The 6,171-nt window shown below is 39.1% G+C and overlaps 1 pseudogene; it reads right to left on the bottom strand.

Annotated features, from left to right (window-relative positions):
- Positions 1–3,225: 3,225 nt before the first annotated feature.
- Positions 3,226–5,881, bottom strand: LOC148039309 (25S ribosomal RNA; annotated as a pseudogene).
- Between the last annotated feature and the right edge of the window lie 290 nt (positions 5,882–6,171).

The raw sequence follows: 6,171 nt of genomic DNA on the forward strand, positions 1-6,171 counted from the left end.
AGGCATGGGGGGAGATTGTACCCAATTTGTCTTTTTGTCTCATCTTGTGCAAACCTCTCTTCTTGCTTTATGAGCTTTTGTAGAGTTTTTTGTTCTTGGGGACCTTCCGATGTTCACTATATGTGCATACAACATCCGATTTGTGCACTAATGGTATCAGAGCAAAGCTGAGATCAAGGACTTCCAATCGCTTACCATCTCATGTGAAGGCAAAGATGCTAGAACGAATGGGCTCTACGGGCTATTCATGATGAACCATCAATACGAGTGTGTTCGTGGTAGTGAAGAACCCCTTGCTGTGTTGTCTGATTGCGAAGGACCACTTCTCAAGCTCCTTTGACAAGTCGTTTTCTTCTCAGAGAAATAGACAAGAAAATTTCATTAAGTTTGAGCTTCTAAGCTTCCAAAGCTTAAGAAATAACTTAAGCTTCCTCTCTATGTTTTCTCTTTATCTTCTTCGTGTATTGGAAGAACAAATTGTGTTCCACTTGGATGTTATAATAGTCCTCCCGACTCAAGAGTAATCTCCTTATGCCATCTTACAACATGGCCTAGAAGGTCTCTTGTCTTACCCAACTTTGAAATGGTGTATTTTCATATGCTCAAATCAAAGTTATGTCATTTAATACCAATTCATCAAACTTACTATACACATAATATAGATAAACAAGAATAGCATGTGTTCAGACATGCCCATCAATGTTTGAATTTTCTTATCAGAACTCTTCATGGCCTTCAATATCCTTATGCAATTTTTCTTATTTAGGTTTGAGAATGCCAATGTGTATACTCTATCCTCATTCAATATACCCCCCTCCCCATTTTGGAGCCCCACTCTAAGCATGAGATAGTTTTGCATTTAAAAAAACATTGTTTCTATAGACAAATGTAGTTTGAGTACATATCAATGGAAAGTACAAAGAGGTATCCTGTGTTGTGGACTAAAGGACTTAATTCTTTCATGGTCATAACTTTCCTCTCGTTAGTATCACTCTTCGATACTATGATCTTTCTATTTCCCTTCCTCATTTGAGTCATTGAAGCATGTCCACCTTCTCTTGATGTCACTCCTTCCCCACATGCAAGTCCAATGACTGCATGTAGCTCAGTAGTAGATGTCAATGATAGCGTTTGTGTCGCTCTCTCTCTTGCTTTTGGAGGGCGACTCCCCCCTTGCGATTGCATGCTACTGGTGGTGACAACATCATGTCCTACTCTAGGTTGTGGATGCAAGTCAAGTGTCCTCGGAGACGCATCTGGTCATCACTCTCTTTCCTGCAAACAATAATTCAAATTAGGGTAAGAGGAGGAGATAAACCAGCCATAACAAAAATGAAGAGAGGGGCTACTTACCATTTGTTCCATTGGCCATTGCACAATTGCATTTTCCTCAATGTCAATCTCAGTATTGCATTTGCCACATGCCTTCCCATCTCTCTGATGCACGGCAATGACAAGAACTCCCATTCATCTAGGGAGCAAGCTCGGCGAGGGAAATGTTTGTTGAATTAAACCTTCTACTATCCTTTCATCACCCTCAAAAAGGGTGACACAATCTTGTCTTTTGAAATCCTATTCAATCATGATGAAGGGGTTTAGGGTTACTTCTTGCAAGATATATTGCTTCCTTGATTTTCTACAATCAAATATCGATTGTGATATATGTAAACACAGTAGTCGAGTAGGAAAAAATCCAAGTAGAGACTCTCCTATAAAGACATTGGACACAGAGAGAGAGAGAGAGAGAGAGAGAGAGAGAGAGAGAGAGAGAGAGAGTGTGTGTGTGTGTGTGTGTGTGTGTGTGTGTGTGAAGGGGGAGGTAGGGAGAGAGAGAAGGGGAAGGGAGAGATCACATATTGTGATGAGAGAGAGAGAGAGAGAAAGAGAGAGGGAGGGAGGGAAAGAGATGACATATTGGGATGAGAGAGAGAGAGAGAGAGAGAGAGAGAGAGAGAGAGACAAAGGGGGGAAGGAGGAGAGATAGAGAGGGAGGAAGGTGGGGATAGATAGGGAGCCATAGAAAGAGAAAGAGAAAGAGAAAGAGAGAGAAGGAGAGGGAGAGGGAGAGGGAGAGAGAGAGAGGGGGGAAATCCTGGGATAGAAATGTGTGAGAGAGTATGTGTGGCTGAGAGAGAGAGAGAGGTGTGTAGAGAGAGAGGGGGAGAGAGAGAATCGTGCTGAGGGTAGGGGACAGAAAACATGAACATGAATTGCAAGGGGAGGGGTCCTTTTATAAATAAAGGAGAGAAAAGGGGAGAGAGTGAGGGAGGAATAGAGAGAGAAAGCCACATATCGAGGATCGTGGGAACAATTCACAATGCGAAAAGGGGAGATGGATCCTTTTATAGGTGAAGGTGAGAGAAAATGGGGGGAGAGAGAGAAAGAGTGATGAGAGAGAGGGGAAAGAGAGAAAGCATACAATATGTGTATTTTTTTATCCCTAGAAAGAAAGGTTCACCGCAATAAGTCCTAGGCCCTCGTATTGCTGATAAGGGGCTCCTGGCAATGCATTCTTCTTGGCAAGAGTAAATTTTTGCTCAACTAGTGTTTGCACCAGGGCACTCATTTCTCAACGGATAAAAAATTAATTAATAATTACTAAACTAGCTATTAGCTATGCACTAATTATTAATTAATAATTTAATTACTAATATTTTGATTAATTATTAACTATTTTAGCTAGTTATAAACTTAAAAAGTAATCATTAGTTACTAACTAATTATTATTTTTAAATTAAATACTAAAATTTTTAACTAATTATCAAATATTAACAAATTTTCTAACTAAATAATTTCATTAAAAAACTAATTAGTTAGTTGGAGGGGGATCAAAAAAATTTCCCCTCAAAAGGGGGCATCCGTGCCCCCTTATGGGGAAGTTTTTTTTGCTCTCTCTCTCTCTCTCTCTCTCTCTCTCTCTCTCTCTCTCTCTCTCTCACCTGGTATTATTGTCACCCACCTCCCTGCAATGTCGCTGCCCTACCTGCTATGTTGCCACCATTCGCGCTCCCTTTTGTAATGCCGTCGATGCCACCACCATCCGGTTGACGCCGCCACTGCCACTGCCGATGCCTCTTGCATATATTTATATATATATACTTTTTTAAAGTAGCTAATAATTAATGAATTATCAATTAATGTTAAAAATAATTTCTAATTAATTAATATTGAAATTAATAACTACTAATTAATTTAAGATTCATTAGTAATATGTAAAATTAAATAATTAGTTATATTAATTAACTAATCAATTAACTGGTAATACATAACTTTTTTGATAATTAACCAATTAACTTATAATTAGCAATCAATTAAATAATTAAATACTTAAATAATTATTAGTTTCTTATTATTAGTTACTTCTTAAATTTTAATTATTAGTTTGTATTTTTTAGTTACTACTTACAAGCTAGTTATCCATGTGGTATCTTTTTTGACACCTCTAGCTTCAAATTTCAAAACACTAAAGGATCGATAGGCCATGATTTCATAGTTTGTATATGTATTGAAAATCAAAATCAAATGAGCTTTTACCCTTTTATTCCACATGAGATTTCTATTCTCATTGAGCTCATCTTAGGACACCTACATTATCTTATATTAGATATGCCGCCCTAGCCAAACTCCCCACCTGACAATGTCTTCTACCTAGATCAACACGTGAGCAAGCCTTAAGACTAGAAGTAGGGGTCGAGCCCTATCTCCACCTCACAGAGTAAGTAAAATGACATTAAAAGTAGTGGTATTTCACTTGCACCAAAGGCTCCTACCTATTTCCCTTTATTCTTCCAAGCTCGTTTCCATGGCGATGGTTTCGCTAGATAGTAAATAGGGACAGTGGGAATCTCACTAATCCATTCATGCACATCACTAATTAGATGACGAGGCATTTGGCTACCTTAAGAGAGTCATAGTTACTCTCGTCGTTTACTTATACTTGGTTGAATTTATTCACATTAACATTCAGAGAATTAGGCAAAAATTACATTGCATTAACATCCGCAAGGACCATCACAATTCTTTGTTTTACTTAAACAATCGAAATCTCCTTGTCCATACTAGCTCTAAGACAAATATTCACCCCCTAGGGAGGGCCTCCCTACATGGAATTATGTTCTAGCCTTGTCACCCAATTGGCATGCGGAGGCCGCCCTGGCCATTGGGTGGCTCTGGACAAACCCTCGATAGTCTGTGAGGTCAAGAAGTTGATCCTTTTCCCGAAGTTATGGATCCACTTTACCAACTTTCCTTGCCTACATTATACTATCGAGTGACGATTAGAGGATGTTTACCTTGGAGACCTGATGCAGTTATGAGTATGACCAGGCATGATCACCATTCACTCCTCCATATTTTCATGAGCTACCGGGGGTGCACAAGACAATGTGAGACGTGATGTGCTTTATCAGCCCCACTGCTACTGGACCCTATCTCCGAGTGATCCAATTTCACGGTGGGCGGGCTGTTAAAAGCAAATGAGATCTCTTCTCGAGGCCCATGCCGGTGTCTCTGGATTTGGTTACATTTTCGTCCACCACTGCCATGTCCCAGTTTGAGAATATTAGTCCAATTCCCTTTCAATGGGCAACACACATTGCACCCTTGGCATAGGATTGCCCCATCTCTTTCGATCCACTAACCCATGTTGAATTGATGTTCACATGGAACATTTCTCCACTTTGGTCTTCAAAGTTCTCATTTGAATATTTGCTACTACCACCAAGATCTGTATTGGGGGTTCTTTCACTCGATTTCATGCTTAGAGCTGTGCCATGATCTCCAAGCCCTCCTGCTCGTTGAGGCCTCGTACTCACCCCGGTGATTGGGTATAGGTCTCATGTTTCAGTACCATCCATTTTCAAGGCTAGTTGATTCGACAAGTGAGTTGTTACACACTCCTTAGCGGATTTCGACTTCCATGACCACTATGTGTCTTGCAATCAATCAACACCCTTTGTGGGATCTACATTAGCGCGTAATTCAGCACTGTAACCCAGCTTTTGATTCATCCCACATCACCCATTTCTCTTACAAAAGATGGCCCACTTGGAGCTTGCATTCCATGCCGAGGTTGAACAAAGCAACCTTGGCCACTTACCTATTTAAAGTTTGAGAATAAGTCGAGGGCGTTTCACTCCTGATGCCTCTAATCATTCGCTTTACCTGATAAAACTACGAGGAGCTCTAACTATCCTGAGGGAAACTTTGGAGGGAACCAACTACTAGATGGTTCGATTAGTCTTTTGTACCTATACCCAAGTGTGACAAATGATTTCATTAGGAAAAAAATAAACTCACAAATGGGCCCTTAAAAATAATATAGTTTAAGATGTGGGCCTTTTGGATTGTCCAATAACAAGGCTAGATGTTGACATCTATGGAGGGTGAATCTTCTCTCTCCAAATCTTGGGTTTTTAATTAAAAAAAGGGTAGTGGGGGATTTTAAAAAAGGGATAATGAATAGTACACAAAATTTGAGTTTCTCTCACCTCGTATTTCTCCCCTTTTTTTAGAGAGTTTTGCTCCTTTCTTTCCCTCCTCTCTCTATGTGTTGTTTCTCTTTTATGTTGTGTTTTCAATAGAAATTGATGTTGGTTCTAATTGTTGTTTTCTTGTAGAGTTTGTTTGGAGCAAGAGACAAAGGTGTTAATCTCTCTCTCTCTATTTGGGTTTTTTTTTGTTGTTTTCTTTTCAATACAACATTATGTTAGTTCTAACCTTTGTTGTTGTTTTATTGCAAAGATCATTTTGGGTGATATTGCATAAGTGCTTATCTCTCTGTCCCTCTCTCTTTCTTTCTCTATGTTTTCTCTTTTCTATTGTTTTTTCAATATACCTTAATGTAAATACTAACTCTTGCTATTGTCTTTTGCAGAGATCAATTTGGGCAAGATTGGATAGGTGCTCATTTCTTTCTCTCTCCCCCATACTCATACACACTCTCTTTCTTTCTCTTTGCATTTTCTCTTTTCTACTATCTTTATAATAGGGTTTGATGCTAGTTCTAACTTAAGGATCGATTGTTGTTGCAACACTTAAAACAAGGTAGAGCAAAGACTTTGTAGCTCAATTTACGGGTAAATCTGCCATATTTTGTGGTGCCAAATTTATTAATTCAATTAGTGACTTTTATGTTTGATGGGATTGATGTTTTCTTTTGTCCATCATTTG

Source organism: Lygodium microphyllum, chromosome 3, assembly GCF_053477565.2.
Source record: "Lygodium microphyllum isolate KBCC chromosome 3, Lygodium_microphyllum_v1.1.10, whole genome shotgun sequence".
Taxonomy (NCBI): Eukaryota; Viridiplantae; Streptophyta; class Polypodiopsida; order Schizaeales; family Lygodiaceae; genus Lygodium; species Lygodium microphyllum.